Source organism: Manis pentadactyla, chromosome 3, assembly GCF_030020395.1.
Source record: "Manis pentadactyla isolate mManPen7 chromosome 3, mManPen7.hap1, whole genome shotgun sequence".
Lineage (NCBI taxonomy): Eukaryota > Metazoa > Chordata > Mammalia > Pholidota > Manidae > Manis > Manis pentadactyla.
Window position 1 is genome coordinate 14,247,715 of NC_080021.1, and position 17,878 is coordinate 14,265,592.

The following is a 17,878-nucleotide window of genomic DNA, read 5'->3' on the forward strand; positions in this document are numbered from 1 at the left end:
CGAAAATCCTATTCTGTTTTGCAAAGGAGGCAACTGAGGGTTGGGGTAGGATGCCAACCAGCCCAAGGTTGCCCAGCCACTCAGTGTCTGAACAGACCCTGAAATACTTGCCTCCCTATTTCTAGAGCCTGGGATCTTAGCCACATTCCATGGCACTGTGATGCCACTGAGAAATGAATGGGTAAACTCCAAACTCAAGACCTTCCTAAGTGCCAGAGCATGCCCTGGACCAAGTTGTAAGATGCAGAATTTGCCTTCAGGGCAGAGGGCCACATCCACTTACCAACCCACAGCAAGGCTTGTGGGCTCATTCCCTCTATACTGAATGTTCTGTTTCCAAGTGGTGGGGCTAAAAAAGAAGGCCCGACTTAGAATCAGGAATCCCCAAGTTTTTGTTTTAGCCCTGCTACCAATTTCTTGTGTGATCTTTGTAAAGTTAAGTCACCTTCTTTCCTTCGATTTCCTATACAGCAGATCAAAGATGACAAATAGAGTCACCTCAATGCCAACTCCAATAAACTGTGAATAAAAGTCTGGATCTCTGTGTGGAAAATCATCCTGAAGCCACAGTCTTGATGGGAGAGTGTGCATGATTAGCGTTGGTTGCTGAAGGTATATTAAAGGGTTGGTCTCATAAGTGGCAAGGATTTGCTATGCATAGAGACCAGAGAATCTTTGAGGTCCCTTTGAAGTCCCTTTAGGTTCTAATAGCATCCTCTTTGAATTGGAAATGAAAGAACTAATTGCTTAGTTACCTCCAGTCCAGAAACCTAGTCTGTGGAAAAGAACTTTAGTGGGATGATTCTCAGGAAACAGAATATCCTATATTTTGCCCAGCTGGAGAAGTGCCCTCCTTCTACCAGTCAGAACGGAATATGATTTTTCCTCTTTTACTACAGTCTGGGGTGATCCATAAGTGCTTAGAGCAGAAAGGCAGAGGGAAACTGTCATGCTTCGGGACTTGGGAGATGTTTCTAGGCTTAAAAAGATAACAGCTCATCATAAAATTTATTTGAGACCTAGACAATCTCCCTGTATTTGTGTCATTAGAAATAAGACAAGCTGGAGCCAGAGAAATAAAGTATCATTTCATTTCACATACATTTACAGAGAACCTCCTTTGTGCTATGTATGATATGAGGTAATAAGAACAAACAATAAACAAGACATAATCCCTGGAATTTATCAGAAATTTCTGGATACTACCAGAAATGTAGTAGAGATGACTGGCTGTCCATCAGAGATATATGCTTCTCCTTCTAGAGATGAGAGTTGTCACTGGAAAGGGCTGTCCAGGCAGACACCACTTTTCTCAGCCTCCTTTATAATCATGTGAGGCCTTAGGTGAATTCTTGCCCATGGACTGAATGGAAGGGATGAGCGTCACTTCCAGGGCAAATGGCCTAAGGAGCTAATGTGGCTTCTCAGCTCTCTCCTCATTTGCTGGATGAACACGGTCCTCTAGAGGACTCAGGGACAGTGGTTACCTGAATCACATGTGGAAAACTAACTACTGACAATTAACACCTACATCCTATTGCTAACAGGAGCAGAAAATACACTTTTTCTCTGTGTGAAAATATAAGCCCTGAAGTTTCAGAGTTTACTTGTTAAATCATCTAGGGTTTCCTTGACAAATATTTTCTATAGCGTTCAAGGCAGATGAATAAACCAGAAAGTATAATGTCGCTTACTTCTGTGTCATGATAGGACTCAGTTCTGTGAGCCAGGGAATACAGATCTGGGGGTCAGGGAGAACTTCCTGCTGAAACCCTAACAGCCCATGAGAGTCAGCAGTGGGAAGAGTACAGGGCAGGGAGGAGTCTGAGGGACCAGAGGAAATGGCAGGTGCAGGGACCCAGAGGACAGGAGGATGATGGCACTTCTATGAGGAGCAAAGTAGAGTGCTTGCAATTGAGATCCCAGGGGAGTGTGGTGTAGACAGGACAGGGTGGTAAACAAGGCCAGATCTTGGCATGCTGGAAGTTTTAACCTTGACACAAAGACAGTGGAAGCAAAGCACAGTGATTTTGTCAGATGGCTCTGGACTGGAGAAGGCAAGACCAGGAAGAGAAGATCATGCTTATTCAATCCATTATAGCAGCCTCCTCTCTAGTGCAATGCTTGGTCCAAAACAAGCAGTGAATTTGTCGTCTAATAGATGAACAAATGGTTGAGCCATTTAAGAGCCTGTTGTACTACTGCAAATGAAAGGTGATGGGACTTAAAGATAATGAAAGGTAATTGATGTCTCAAAAACATACTTGAGAGATTTACTTAGCAGGTAATCAATTGGATATGTGAGTACAGGGATGGCATCCAGGTTAGTTTTACCTGGAGAATTGCTACTTGTATATATAATAATTGCCCTGCACCAGAGGGGTTAATAATTTACCACACGTCACACAGCAAGTTACCACTGGAGCCAGCATTAAACTCAGACAGTCTGGTTTTGGTCTCTGCTATCCCGGGTGTGAGATTTTTATCTGCTATTATAGGACAGTAGGAGAATCTGCTTTGGGAAGAAGAAAATGAGTTCAATTTAGACTTGTGAAATTTAAGTTGTCGGTGGGACACACAAGAGGATATTTGTAATAAAATTGGTGAAGGCTGAACCTAAAGTACAAACTCTGAGAAAATGATCACAGGAAGATGGAAAGATCACTGCAGTCAGTATAAAACTGCAAATACAGGAAGCAAGCATGTGAGTGTAGCCAATCTGAGATGAGACTGTCATGACAGAAAAGACATCAGTGGACATCAGAGGCTAGGAATAAAGGAAGAGTAAGAAAATTGAAGAGAAATAAAGACAGAGACATCTCTCTTAGTTACATCTGACTAATGGTGCCCACAATGGCCCGATGAGAGCAGGTCCAGAATCCACCAGCAGAGCTACAGTACATCATGCATGTGTTTTGTTTTCTATGTAACCTTTTGGCAATTAATGCTATAGCAACTATTTAATACTAAAGTAACAACTTATGCTTTTCATCCCACGTGGTGTGTTTGGTCATTTAAAATGAATTTTGCAATAAAATCTGGATTAAGGAAATCTTACCACTCATTATAAAGGAAGAGAGGTGCCTGAACCAAATAAATAACAATTGTAGTCACAATGTTGGATGCTAGCACCTCTTCAGAACAGCTGGAACAGGGTTGTCCTATCTGAGTGTTTTGTAAGTTGCATTAATATTCTGTGGATCTTTGAGTCCAAAACAAGGACAATAATATCTACTGAAAGGTATATTGTTGAGAGAAATTGGAAAACTAGTAAATAAATTAATAAAGAGCACACAAGCCCCATGGAATATGCTCACTAAATACCAATAGTACTTATTCCTCCAATGTGTATTTTTCAAAAGGTACTACTCTTTTGTTCTGAGCTAATCCCACAAATGAGCTAATCCCATTAAAAGTGTATTTGGGATTCTCTTTGCTAGTTTTGACTCTTAATTTCTCATAATAGTAGATAAATATTAGTTTCTCAATTGGTTGGTGCTTTAAATTTAGGAAGCACTGTTATATATATTCCTTAGTTAATCTGCACACAACTCACAGAGAGATAATGACTCCATTTTACAAATGAAGATCTGATACTTAGAGAAAATTGCCTTATTAATACAGCTTTTACTGTAAAAAGCAGTCAACATTTAATGAGCGTTTGCCCTGTTTTGGGAACCTTGAAAGAATTCCACTCATGTTTTCTCTTTTGATCCTCTTAACAAATCCATGAAGTAGGTTTAATTATTATTCCCATTTTACATATGAGGAGACTGAGGTTTAGAGAGTGGCAGGAGCTGCCCAAGGACCCAGAAGGGGTAGGTTTGGAAGTGGCCCTTCTACCCCAGCCTTCTGACCCTTTATCCTGTCCAGTGCTCTTTTTCCCACTCTTCACATGCAGCCTCGCCTAAGCCAGCTTGTGATTCTGAACTAGGATATTTCCCAAAGTGCACAATTTGTTTTTTATGTGTGTCATTCAAGACAAACCATGGCTTTGTTGCTGCCCTTTTCTCCATTGGCTTATCTTTAAATTGACTGGGAGGTGGACGCTGTGCTCGCAAGTGCAATTCCCAGTTCATTACTTCTTGGTGAACTTGATCTCTTATTTTGGGGCCGAGGAGGGTGAAGATTGCCTAAGAACATTCTAGGGTTTATTTGAGGCAAACTGTGAAGAAGGTAAATTTTATCCTTGTTTCCTTTCATTCTACTTCAGTGACTGCCTTTTTGCTGGTATTGCTCAAACTTTCCAGCTTTTTTTTTTTTTTTACCAGTTATAACATTTTATTGAACCTCTTTTGTGCACCTGGATCTGTGCTCTATGTTGTTCACATAAAGATAACTAGGTCACGTCTTACTGTTAGGTTCAGGAATGTAAAATCATAAGCACAATGTGGCGTGACGGTTCATGGTAGAGAGAATTGTAAGGCATGGAGTGACCAACCATTATTAAGAGTAAGGGTTTGACCGTTCCAGGGAAACTTCCCAGGGCTAGAGCAAATTGAGCTAATTTTGGAGAATACAAGCTTCCTTGGCCTGGGTTTGGAGGTTATGTTGAATAACAGGCAGAAGAGTCAGTCTCCCCCAAGGTGCAAAAGTCTGAATCACCAGGGCCCAGGCGGGAAACTGAGTCGTCCATTACTTACAAGGGCACAGTCTGTGAGATGCAGAGAAATAGGAAGAGAAGCTAAAGAGGCAGCCAGAGACGGATGACAGAAGGCTTGCCTATCAGGCTAAAGAGTTTGGACTTTGTCCTGTTCTGACCGAGAAAAGCCAACAAAGGATTATCATCAGCACATCAGCATTATGAAATTTTTCTTTTGTTTTGTAGGTTCATTCTGATGGTTTCTTCAGAACTAAGAACAAATAGAGCTCTTTTTCAGCTGCTTGAGGATGAAGCCAAACATTTCTTTCCCAGCCACTGGCCTCCAGAAACTCATTGGAGTGGATGATGGATGCAAACTTCATACCTTCTCTGAGAAGCATATGGCCACCGAAGTTGCTGCTGATACACTGGGTGAAAAGTGGAGGAGTTACGTTTTCTGCATAAGTGGTGGGAATGACAAACATTTCCCCAGTAAGCAGGGCATTTTCACCCATGGCTGTGTCCACCTTCTACTGAGTAAGGGGCATTCCTGTTACAGACCAAGGAGGACTGGAGACAGAAAGTGCAAATCAGTTTGGGGTGGCATTGTAGATGCCAATTTGAGTGTTCTTGTCTTGGTCGTTATTAAAAAAGAGGAGAAGGATATTCCTGGACTCACTGACGCTACTGTGCCTCATTGCCTGGGACCCAAAAGAGCTAGCAGAATCCACCAACTCTTCAATCTCTCTGAAGAATGATGTCCACCAGTATGTTGTGAGCCCCTAAACAAATAAGGTAAGAAATTAGGACCAAAGCGTCCAAGATTCAGTGTCTTGTTACTCCAGGTGTCCTGAAACACATACCTCAGTGTACTGCTCTGAAGAAACAGTGTAAGAAAAATAAGGTAGAGGCTATAGGATATGCTAAACTTTGGGCCAAGAGAAGGAAGGAAGCCAAAGAAAAATGCCAGGAACAGATTATCAAGAGGCTGTCCTCCCTGAGAGCTTGTACGTCGGAAGGAAGGAAGGAAGGAAGGAAGGAAGGAAGGAAGGAAGGAAGGAAGGAAGGAAGGAAGGAAGGAAGGAAGGAAGAGAACCATTAGGGAAGATTTGGAGACACAGTGATCAAAGGCCATGCTAAAGTTAGAGATAATGAAGCCTAAATTAACCAAGATGCATTGGGGAAAGATGACAGGCTTCTGAAATCTATTTACGAAGGAACCATGAGAACCCAGATGGCATGTTGACCATAGAGTTAAGGTTTCTGATGTGAAAAAAAAAAAATGGGTGGTGATATCGTTCACCAAGAGAGGGATTCTGGGTCCACCAGGTTCGAGAAAGGGTAAAAATAAATAATAATTTTGTCTTTGAATGTGTTTTCATCTGAAGTTCCAGTGGGGCATCCAGGTAGAGGTGGGGAATGGAGAGCTGAAAACGCAGTGCTTTAGGCAAACTGGTGTTCAGGAGAGCATTCTCGAGAGAGAGATTCAGAAGTTATCAGCACACAAGTAGTCATTAGAGTTAGTTTTTGAAAAAAAATTTTTTTATTTATTTTTATTCTACAGAGGAGTAGAGAGCTAGGTAGAGGGTGGAAACTCACGGCATGTCAACATTTTAAGGTGAAGAAAAGGATGAAGAGACAGAGAAAGTTTCTTGAAGTTTCAGTAGAAACCAGGAGAGAAAGCTTTCACCGAAGACCAGGGAAGAAAGAGTTTTAGGGAGTTAAATGTCAACAGAGCAGCCAGGGAATAAGATAAGGAGGGACAAGAGTCAGTTGGCGAGGGCAGTCAGTAGGTCAGCAGAGACCCTGGAAGAGATGTTTCATGGAGTGAAGAGGCCCCAAGCCAAATAGGAGTAGTAGGTTAGGGAGTAAAGGAAGGTTGAGCAAGTGGAGAGAGTAAACGCAGACCCGACGTGTGAGAGCTTAGAGAGGGTAAGTGACCTTGCTGAAGTTCACAAGGCTCCTAAGTGGTTTAGCTAGGACTGCATATCAAATGACCTGATGCATTAAAATGTCCTTTGGGGGCTTTCTCTCACTTAGGCATTCCTTTATTTATTTAAGTATGTATTGTTCACCTACTCTATTCTAGACATCTTGGAGTTACACCCCTTAGGTATTACATCATACAAAGCAAGTTATAGATGGTTGTCAAGACATGAAAGGTCTGAGATTTTATTCTACTTGCAAGCTAACAAGTTAGCCTGCCACATGTTTTCACGGGCACTGGCAGAAGATGCGAAGAGGACAACTGTTTACTTAGAGCACTAATAATAGTAGCCAGAGTAACATCATTTTCTTAAGCCAGTTCCCTGAGTCTGAATTCCCATAGGGTGACACCAGTAGGGCGGTATGATGCCTGCATATTATGTAGGCAGTGCTCAGGGGAGGAACATTGCATTTAAGGAACTTGGATCTCATTTAATAGGTAATAGGCATGCCTAAACTTTGCCACAGAGAGAGGCTTTAATTGTATTATACCGAACAAACCTGACTTCTGTGCTGGAGGGAGACACTGCCTCTAGCTTCCAAAGCTGTCTGCTATACAAACATCCTTGAACAAAGGGAGGGAGTACCTCTGCCTGAAAGATGTACAGAAAACACAAAAGACCCACAGAAAATCATCTCCTAACAATAATGTGGTATAGATTGCAAATTCCCTACCCAATATGCATTTTTCCTCCACTTGGTGGTAGAAAACTGAACTTATCCTAGGAAGCAATGGACTCAGTTAAAGACTGTGTGATAGCTGGAATGCTAGCAGCCTTCTTGCAACAACAGAGATTATAGCTACATATCAAAAAGGGTAAATTAGAGTGACGGAAGGAGTTTGGGTCCCTGATAAGCAGTTATGGGCTGCCCATCTCTGGATTTTATATGAGTGGATGAATCTTCGTATGTTTATGCCATTATATGGGGCCCTGTTATTAGCAACCACAGACTGATAGTTACTTTTAATAACTAAATGCAATTACTAACTAACATGGATGGGGAGAGAGCCCTAGAGAGCAGAGTTCCAGGATAACTAGGAGACTAGAATGATAGTCTTCATTTTACTATTAACTTACTATGTTAACTGGAGCATGTCAGTTGACCTCTGTGAACTTCGTATTTCCCAGCTAACCGTTAGGTTCTTCCTAGCTCTAACATTTCCCTCAGTTATTAAAATACCCTTTTTCTTTATCTTTCAAAACTCATTTGTTCTGTATCCCATTTCCTTTTGGACAGATGCCCATATGAACAATAACTGAAAGAAAAAAAATCAGATAATAGGTTAATTTGCTACTTCCCTTCCCTCAACATCTGAATATGTGTTTTTTGGAGATGTCTTAACCTAGGGCATGACGTTCTAAAGGATTTCCAGGCATGTTTAAGCTTGGTAGGGGAGGGATTTAAGTGGAAATGTCCCACAATAATGGAAATCATCTGTCTGTTATAACCTTTATATTTCTAGGGCTTAGCACAGAGCCAAACATGCAAGAGGTCCTCTATTAAGTACTTATTGAATGAATGAATAAACATTCTAATTTTAGAGAATTAGAAATGAAGGTCCAGAAATGGGTGGGGCATGACCTTCTTTGATCATCTCTGCTAAACTGCCACCTCTACTGCCATGCAAAATGTGGCCCAGAAGTATTCATATAAAATAGATCCTTAATAATCTTAAATAGAAGAGGTCAGAAAGAAAAAATAATGACATTTGAGTTAAATAGTTTCTGATGACCATTTTTTTCTTTTTAAAAGAACAGTAGGTCATTGTTTCACTGGAAACATAGCTATCAGTTTAAATTATGTCCTTGTTTGAATAAATTGATACTGGATAATGAGGTTTCACTGAATGACTACATATACTTTTTCCTCTGGGCTAAATAATTCCAATTCCTCTAACCTGTCTCATGAATTCTATTTTCTAGGCTCTTAATCACTCTCTTTGTTCTCTCATGAGGTGAAATAAAAATGTTAACCAGCAACAAATATCATAGGATAATTTTTATATGAACATCAACCCTATGCTCTCCTTTAAATACACCAGGCCATTGGTAACACTAGGGGCAGATGTTGTCTTTTTAAAAATTACCAAAAGACTTTTTTCTTACTAACGTGTAGAATTGCCTCTAAGGTTATATTGGTCTGTGGGTCCATGATGCTAGCTATCTTTATTTGACCAAGTATCAATATGAAACAATAGCAGGCACACCAAACAGCAAGTTGGCAGATGGGATTTTCTCATTTTCAATCTGGATATTTAATTTTTTCATTCATGAATCCTTCTATCAGTTCATTCAATGAACATGTCTTGTTTCCTGACTCTGTGGCAGTCTCTGTGCTATACGCTAGTGTAGAGATGATAGAGAACCCAGAGGGGCTCAGAGGCTCAATGGCCAATACCTACCATAAACCAGCAACTATAATAGATCATGGACAGTGCAACTATATAAGGAAAGGATGCTGTAGAAACACGAATATGCCGTATGATGTAATTGGCTTCAGATGTCTTCAAGGATAAGCAGTTAACCAAGCAAAAACAGGAGGCTGCTTTATGTAATGCTAACATATACTACAAATTAATTATCAAGAGAGATTGCATAGTATCTGTGTTCCTGCCATGACACAGGACTGTGATTGAAATAGTAAGCCTTTCTATGCCAGGCACTATGCTAGGTGCTGGAGAAAGGTCACAGAACAAGCTAAATATGCCCAGGAGCTTGTGTCTAGAGAAGGAGACAGACCAGTAAACTAGTGGTTAAAATTAGAGTGACCTATTTTTTCTCAGAATAGTTTCATTTTATTCCCATTGTTCTGACTTAATTATTAACTATGCCCCTTTTTACTCTCAAAAGTGTCCTAGTTTGTGTGATATAAATTTTTGTGGTCATCCCGGTCATGGGACAATGTGATCATTGCTATTCCTGCAGTAGCAGAGGGCATGATGGGAGCCCTGAGAGCACCAGGAAGAGGCTTCTACCAGCCAGTGGACCAGCCCACTAACTGAGGACTTAGCTCTAGTTCTTATTACAAGGGACAGTGGTAAGGTTAATTCCTCATCAGATAAGAAATCCTTGAAAACACTATCCAAATAACTCTTTTAATAGCCTGGTCCAAGCAAGGGCTGATAACTCTGTTCCTTTCCTTGGGAAATGAAGATGTCAAGTAGAACTCCGAGTGGTGCCTATGAGAAGTCAATTTTCCTCATAGGCACTTACAGAGTTGTATAATCAATAGTGTGCACCTTTGCGGGGCTGGGGGGAGGTAACAATATCAGTCGCTTCACAGGAATAAGCATGTCTTAACGGCTATCAAAATGAGTCCTGAAGTCATTCAAATGAAGATGTGTCTCAAAATGCCTTGCAGGTCCAAATGAAATGTGTGTGCATACTTATAAAGATAGGGATGCATGCATAATGATCTGAGGTATTATTTCTTCCCCATTAAACAAATTTATATACCTTGGAGAAGAAACATGAACATTTAAACTCAAAAGGCAAAACCTGCTTTGAGGATCGCCTGAATTGACAAACAAAATATTGTGTAAAATGACTCCTTTTCTTGTGTGTGTGAGGCTGGAGGAAGGGTTCCTTGAGTTAAGTGTTATCCAGTCAGGAGACCCCAGAAAGCTAAAGGGGCGGGAGGCTGAAGAGATACTTAACATCTTTTATCCATTTATCATGAACAACTGTCTGTAGTTACAGGTCCAGGTGAAAAGAAAACAAGAACATACCCTGAAGAGATAGTTAGCCTGACTTTTGAAGGATCAGGACCAGAAAAAAGAAGCAAGGGAGACTAACAACTTCTGAGCATCTCTACATGTCAGGCACTGGGATGAATGCTTTCCACATGATGCCTCTTAGAATCCAATAATGATCCGAAGGTAGACGTGACCAGGCAACCTGTGACTTAGGAAGCTTCAGTGATTGGTCCAAAGGTCAGCCTCATACATTGATGCTGCCTCAGTTCAAGTCCAGTTTAGTTAAACTCCAATAGCTGGAGTTATCCCTTCCACTCATTCTTCAAGACATATCTTGAGCCTAAAAATATGGATTTTTGTTTGCTTCTTTGTTATGTAAAGTTACTTAAAGGAGAGGAGATACCAAATGGAGAAACTGGCATGAGTCAAGTAGTTATTTCAGCCAGTGGAAAAGCAGGTGGCAGAGGCTAGCAGGTTTACCCAATGTGTGCCGTAGAACCTCCCATCCTGGCCAGAGGTAGCCACAAGTACAGCACAGAATTTCTAGTTGCAGAACAAAGTCAGAAAAGGAAAAAAAAAAAAAGATGAAATTAATCAGAGAAGATTATCATGTTTTCTGTAAAAGAATAACTAGAAAATTCATCATGGGCTCTGGATTGGAGTTCTTGGTTGCAAGTAACGATAACCACTCTGGTTAGTTAAGGCAAATGAAGAAGGAAAAGCCAATGAACTGGGTTCAGGAAGTGTGAGAACCCAGGGAGCTCCTGGAAATGACAGTTTTTTTTCTGGGAGCATCCTCAGCATGAAGATCAAGCTGTAAGGGAATAAATGGGAGGACGAGCTTGGGAATGGGCTCACTTCTTCAGGAGTGGAGCAAGGCTCTTCGAGAGCAAAGATGTAGTTCCCCAAAGCCAAAGCTACATTGAAAACCACATGAGGCACAACAACCTACTGATTGAATTTAATTCCTACCACTATGCTTAATGTTCTTCCACTATATATTAGTTTCCTAGGGTTGCCATACCACAACCTGGGTTATGTAAAGCAACAGTTTTAGTCTCTAAAAATCTTGGAGGCTCTACATCTGAAATGAAGGGATCCTTTGGGCCATGTACCCTCTGAAGGCTCTAGGGAAAAAATCCTTCCTTCTTTCTTCTTAGTGTCTGGTTGCTCCAGCAATTCTTGGCTTTCCTTGACTTATAGATGCAACGCTCCACAGCCACATGGCTTTCTTCTGTGCGTGCTCTCCTCTTAGTAAGATACCAGTCATTGGGTTTAGTACCCACCCTAACCCAATATGACCTCATCTAAACTTAACTGATTACATTTTCAGAGAACCTATTTCCAAATAAGGTGACACAATGAGGTTCCAGGTGGCCATGGATTTGGGGAAAATACTCTTCAATCCACTACACCCTGTCTTTCCTTGAAATTATTAGTTCCTTTCTATCAGAAACTAACTACATTGATCTCTAATTGTTAACTTAAATGCATCGTTAGATGGGTCTATATGCTTTTAAGGGTATGGACGATGTCACAATTTTCTCAGCATCTAGTACAGTGCCTGGTACATTGCAGGTGCAAAATCAGATTATTGAATGAATGAATACATAAATGAATTAATAACTACTAGGGGACATAAGAAATAAATTACTATGAACTCAATGATACTTGGCATGTAGTTCTACACATGATTACAGAGCCCCATGGCTCTGTCATAAACCAGAATAACACTATTGCAGAAGCAGAAAGCAAAATCATGTTTCCTGTCCCCTAGGAGGGTTTATAATGAATTGAATATTGAGAAAATTGCCTTTGCTTCCACTTTGGTTCTTACAAGTTCTTAGCTAAAATAGACAATTTACAGCTTCCATGTATTTTCCTGATATTTCTCATCTCATTTGCCTTTTCATGGTGTGATTACATCATGCAGCCCTGTTTATCTCCTCCTTGCCTTGGCCAGCTTCTTTTACTTTCACACCCATTACAGAGGAGTTCTGCTTTTCTTTCAAAGATTTTATTTTTATACCCTGCTTGCACTTAATTTACATCTTCCCCTCCAGCTTCAAAGGTTTGCAGAGGCTGTGACTTCACCTCTTTAGCAGCGGTCACTTTCTTCTTTGAAGTTGAGTTTTCATTGGAAGAGAGAGGCTGTGTCTTTTGGCCCCTTCTCCTCATCCACGCTGTCAGACGAGGGCAAACTACAGTTGCCCTAAGGATCTTATGGGATAAACCTGATACTTTCTGGATGTAAGGAGCTTGCCTGCTTCCCTGCTATGATGTGGAACAAAAGAGAAAAATGATTCTAAGTTTCTCTTCAGAGGCTCTGTTCCTTAAGCATTGCTTTGCCATGGGGATGCTTGGGACATGAGAGGGAATATGTACAGCCCCACAAACCACCTGGGAGAGGCAGGCGGCGGGCTGTCTCTCGTTGCTGACCCCCCATTCCCACAGCATAACCTTCCCCTTTGCTGGGCCTGCTCTGATCGCACTCCGAGTTTACAACACAGGGTTTGTTTTTCATCCTGTTCCATGTCCTTGGAGAGAGCTCCTTTTGATGACAGTGCCAGGAACGAATTGTGAGGAGAACCAATTGTTTGGGAGGATAAAGTCCATGGAGGCCAGAGGTCCTCAGCATCCTGAAGAGAAGGGAGGTGCTGTAAGAGGATGAGATTCCAGGGAAGATTCCAGACTTCCTTTCCTTGAGACCTCTCAGAATAGGATGTCCAGTGCTCCCCCTGGAATTACTAAATCTTAATTTTGGGAGGGACTACAAACCAGGTTCCTCAATTTCCTCAAGAATGCGAATTCTTTGAACTATAAGGTTCATGCTGTGGCCCACATTGCTGGAACCAACACTGTGCTATCAAAGAGAAGCAGCTTAGAGTCAGATCAACTAGAGTCACAATCTGACCTCTGCTTCTGGCTGGGTTGCTTAGGCTGATATTAACATTTTGGTATTTATTGAGCACATACTTTGGGCAAGGAACTGGGATGAGTGCTTTACCCTAAACAGCTTATTTTATCTCAATAAAAGTTCCATGAGTACTTATTATTATTACTATTATTATTATTTATTTTTACAAACTAGAACACGAATATAAGTTCAGGCATGGCTGTAAGGTTACAAAATCAGTAAGGAAAGAAATCAAGTCAGAGGGCAAGGTCTTGCAAATTCATGTGCTGAACAACTACACAATACTGTAAATAACAACATCTTGCCAAGCCTTGTTTCCTCATCTGGAAAAACAAGACCAATAATCTAACTCACAGATTAATAGGATTAAATAAAACTGTGTCTGGATTGTGAAAGTGACTAGCTGGTTACCTAGAACATAGGTTTTCAACATGATTGTTAATGCTCTTCTCTTTCCTCCATCTCTTTTCTGGAAACTACAAACCTAAAATGGCACCTTGGGAGACACTGGAACAAAAGACATTGCTGCTCTCCATGGCCACTGGGGAAATTCTTGGTGATTTGGCCCAGTAGTTTTATGGGGCTGACTAGTTCATTCCCAACCAGCTGCACGACAGCAAAGGCTTGGTGGGGGGGCCCTATGCAAAGCTTCCAGGGATCTCACTCCCCTCAGCACGTTACCACAAGGCCCAACAACTGTTAGCCAATGGAGGCTCCGTATTGCTACCTGTTGCACAATGTCTGAATGAAATGTGGTTCAAAAGGGCACCAACTGAGTTACACAACCTCCCACTCACTCCTTCAGGATTAAGAAACTAAAGCATCCCTCCAGCTCTCTACAGCCCAACTGGGGAATTCAGTCCACCTCTCAGCCTCTTGGAATTCCTGGTCAGGAAAACCTCAACCTTTACTAAGGTAAAGTGAGGCACTTTACCTTACTGCCACAGGGAGCCGTTCTTAGGCCTGCTTCCTGAAGTTCTCACCATGATCCCCCAGTGCCAGGGCCCAGCTTGACACACAGGAAACCAGTGCTCAGCATGAGTCAGTAACAAATGCAAACTCACGCATTAAGGATTTAAACTAGATCTGTTGATTTCAAAGGCATTTATATTACTCCACTTTCCATTATTACACCAGGCTGGCAGTCCAGGGGACAATATTCAGAATGATTCATTCATTCATTCAGTTACAAATATTTATTGAGAGTCTATGAAATGCCATATATGTTGGGGATGCAGCACTGAACAAACATAACTTTTCTGTTTTGACACAGAGCTTATAATTGAATAAAGTAGGAAAGAGACAATAAATAAACATGTAAGTATAGTTGACCCTTGCATGACACAGGGATTAGGGGTGCTGACCTCTTGAGCAGTAAATATTCCAAGTAAAATTTTGGACCCCCACAGATCTTCCCCTGAATTAACAGCTTACTCTTGACTGGATGCTGATGAGTAGCAGACACAGTTGATTAACATTTACGTAGGCTGTATACATTCTATAGTGTATTTTTACAATAGAGTAAGCTAGAGAAAAGAAAATGTTTTTTCTATTTGTTGCAAATCTCCAAAAAGTCTTCCAATGTATTATTTTTAAAAAAAACCATGTGTGAGTGGACCTATGCAGTTCAAACCAATGTTGTTCAAGGGCCAACTGTGTATAAAATGCTAAGTAATAGTAAATGCCAAGAAGGAAAAAAAAGGTAGATCCATGGACGGCTTCTCTGTTAATGTGACTTCTGAACAGAGACTTGAATGTGGTGGGGAAGCAATTCATGTGGATATCAGGGAGAGCATTCTAGAAAATGGAGGCAGACGTTCCGTGTCCCCAAGGCAGGAATGCGCTCAGAGCATTTGCTGAGGAGCATTGAGGTCCATGTGGCTGGTCAGAACACAGTGATCCCTGCAGGGCCATGTGAGGATTTGATATTTTCCTATGATTGATGAGCTGAGGAAAAGAGCTGGATTGGTGAGTGTTGTGATCTTCAACAAGTTACTTCACTCTCACCCTTGAAAAATGAAGAGGCTGGACTCCATAGGTGGTCCCCAAACCTGGCTGCCCAGCAAATCCCTTCAACATCCAGTTAAAGGTGTAAGTACCTGGTGCCCACCACAGGCACCAGGATTCCGTGATTCTGGTGCCTCGGCTCCATTGCAGTTTTCGATACACAGATAAATTTGGCAACCCCTTCCCTAGATCCACGACAGGATTTTCCTGATTTGCCCCTCTGTTCATGATCTCAAGTCTGTCTAGAGGAAAGAGCTGTAAATGCAATATGAAATATTAGCAGGTGTGAAAAGGCTCTGCTGTTATTGTTAATCTGTGTAAGCAATTACAGTATGATCTCATTACTTCCCTCTCTCATCACTCCTTCCTTTCTTCCTCTGGACACGAGGAAGAGATTAAACAGCTAAAGAGAGCAAATTACTACATTCTAATGCAGAAAGATCTTGGATCAAGCCCACTTTTTCTCTGTATACTTTCAGATGGCCTTCAAATTGACATGATCAAACTGGAAATTCATGTGCTATCTAAATAATCTGTTTGATATTCTGTAACATTACTCCAATTACTCATCCTTTCAATAATTTTAATCTATTGATTTGGATGCCTTGTTCTATTTCACACTTTCTCTTGCTCAAGAAAAGCCTCAGTGGTCTCACAATGATGGTGAAAAAGACTTAAAATGCTCAGGGAATTTTCCTCCCCCTCATATGCCTTTTTACCAGACACAGGCATGATGATAAGCATGAAAAATGGCTATATTTTTAGGTCAATGAGTTTTGAATTTGAGTGTTGACACACATAGCTTTGCCTATTAATTCATGGGCTGTGTTCCAGATTAGGGAGAATACATTTTACAATGTGTGATCACACATGGAAACTATGATGCCCAATCTTTTAAAGGGTCAATTTAGATCACAGGTTTCTCTGGTACTAGCTTAGTAAGATCATAGGTTTCTCTGGTACTAGCTCAGCAAACTTTGTAAAGGACCAGAAGCCAATATTTTGGGTTTCTTGGAACATAGTCTCTATTGCAACTGCTCAGCTCTGTTGCTGTAGCGCGAAAGCAGCCATAGATGATATGGAAATGAACGGATACAGCTGTGTTTCAGTAAAACTTTATTTACAAAACCAGGTGGTCAGCTGGATTTGGCTGGCAGACTGTAATTTGTCATATACTGATCTAGTCTAATTCCCATTTTTGTGTTGTCTTGTCCTCTTAGATTATAACATTGAAACCCAGAGACAATACTGACTTCAACTGGTAGCACAGGTGAGAAGGGAACTTGGGTCTCAATACTCTTTCTATAACAGGCTGCCCTTTTCCCAGGTGTTCATGTTGATCTTCAGCCCCAGACGCTCCATCTTCAAATACAGAACCAGGAATGAGTCGAGTGCAGGCTGGATCTTGATTTGGGCATGAGTTGGTGGCCCTTGTAACTGTTACCTTCTCTTTCTGACTGGGGGGCTGGGGAAGACATGTCTCATCCTAACCTCTTTCTAAACATATATGCCTTCTGCAACCAGAGCAGGCAAGAACCAAGACACTCAAAGACCTGAGGGTAAAATCTGGGGGACCAGCAATGAAGACAGAATCAGTGTTGGCCTCAAACACATCTATGAATGCAATCCATTACCCATTTCTTTTGGAAATAACCTGTACCCTCAGAAAGCTTCCTGCTTACTTGTCTTTGAGATTAATTTACTCTCAGTACCATTGAGTCCAGCTAAAATTTCTCTCTTTGGGGCCTAAAACCCCATTCATTTTACTCTTTTTTGAGAAGTGAGATAAAAGCAAGTAGGTGGCTTATCTTGATGGAACATGAAGTTTAGCTCCAATTTCCTTTATATCCTCCAACCTTGCCCCAAACTGTTAGATACATTTTTGTCTTCTTGCAGTGTTTTGTCTTCCTCTTTCCTCTCCCTTGCAATAACAAAGATCTTACATTTATTCCTTATTTTACTCTTTCCTGTAGGAATCCCCCATATTGACTTGACTTTTGATCAGAGTTTGAAGTTCTGAATATTCTGGAATTTATGGGGAAATTGCCACTTTGTGTTTATTAATGAAGGTTAAAGGACAATAGTCGTTCCTGCTAATAACAGCCTTCTTTATGCTACTAATCCCAAAAATGATTCCAGAATTATTTCATGCTCTTTCTTTTAATTATAAAGACCACACTTACATCTTACGCTAAACCTCAAACCACACAAAGGTTTATTTTCTATTCATTTCAGGAGTAAAATCAAAAGAGATGACAATGTGTGTGGACATTTGTGGAATATTATGGACAAAATGGTACCATTAGTTGTCACTTTTATTGTTTTTATTTTCAGCACTTTTTCCAGGCTACTTTATTTTTATGCCAGCTGTTTGGATACTGGAATAAAAAAACCTCAATAGGTTTCCAGCAACCGATTATTGAACCTCCCATTTCTTAAGTTCTAGGAGTAAAATACTCTTTCTTCATTATGGCTAAAAACTCATTCTCTTTAGAGATTTAGAAGTCTTCGAAAGGAAATATAGCCATGCCCTTTAAAGCATCAGAAGCCATTTGTATCAGCAGAAAATAAGCTTGCAAAAATCCCATAAGACAGAAGTTGTAGTTAAAAGTAACTCTAAGTAATTCTATGCAAAATAAACGCTAACCAACAAAGTAGTTCACAGGAAGAAATGGCACTGACCTGTGGC

The 17,878-nt window shown here is 40.9% G+C and overlaps 1 pseudogene; it reads left to right on the forward strand.

Annotated features, from left to right (window-relative positions):
- The first annotated feature begins 4,889 nt into the window (after window positions 1-4,889).
- On the forward strand, window positions 4,890-5,615 carry LOC118915113 (40S ribosomal protein S6-like; annotated as a pseudogene).
- Window positions 5,616-17,878: the final 12,263 nt, after the last annotated feature.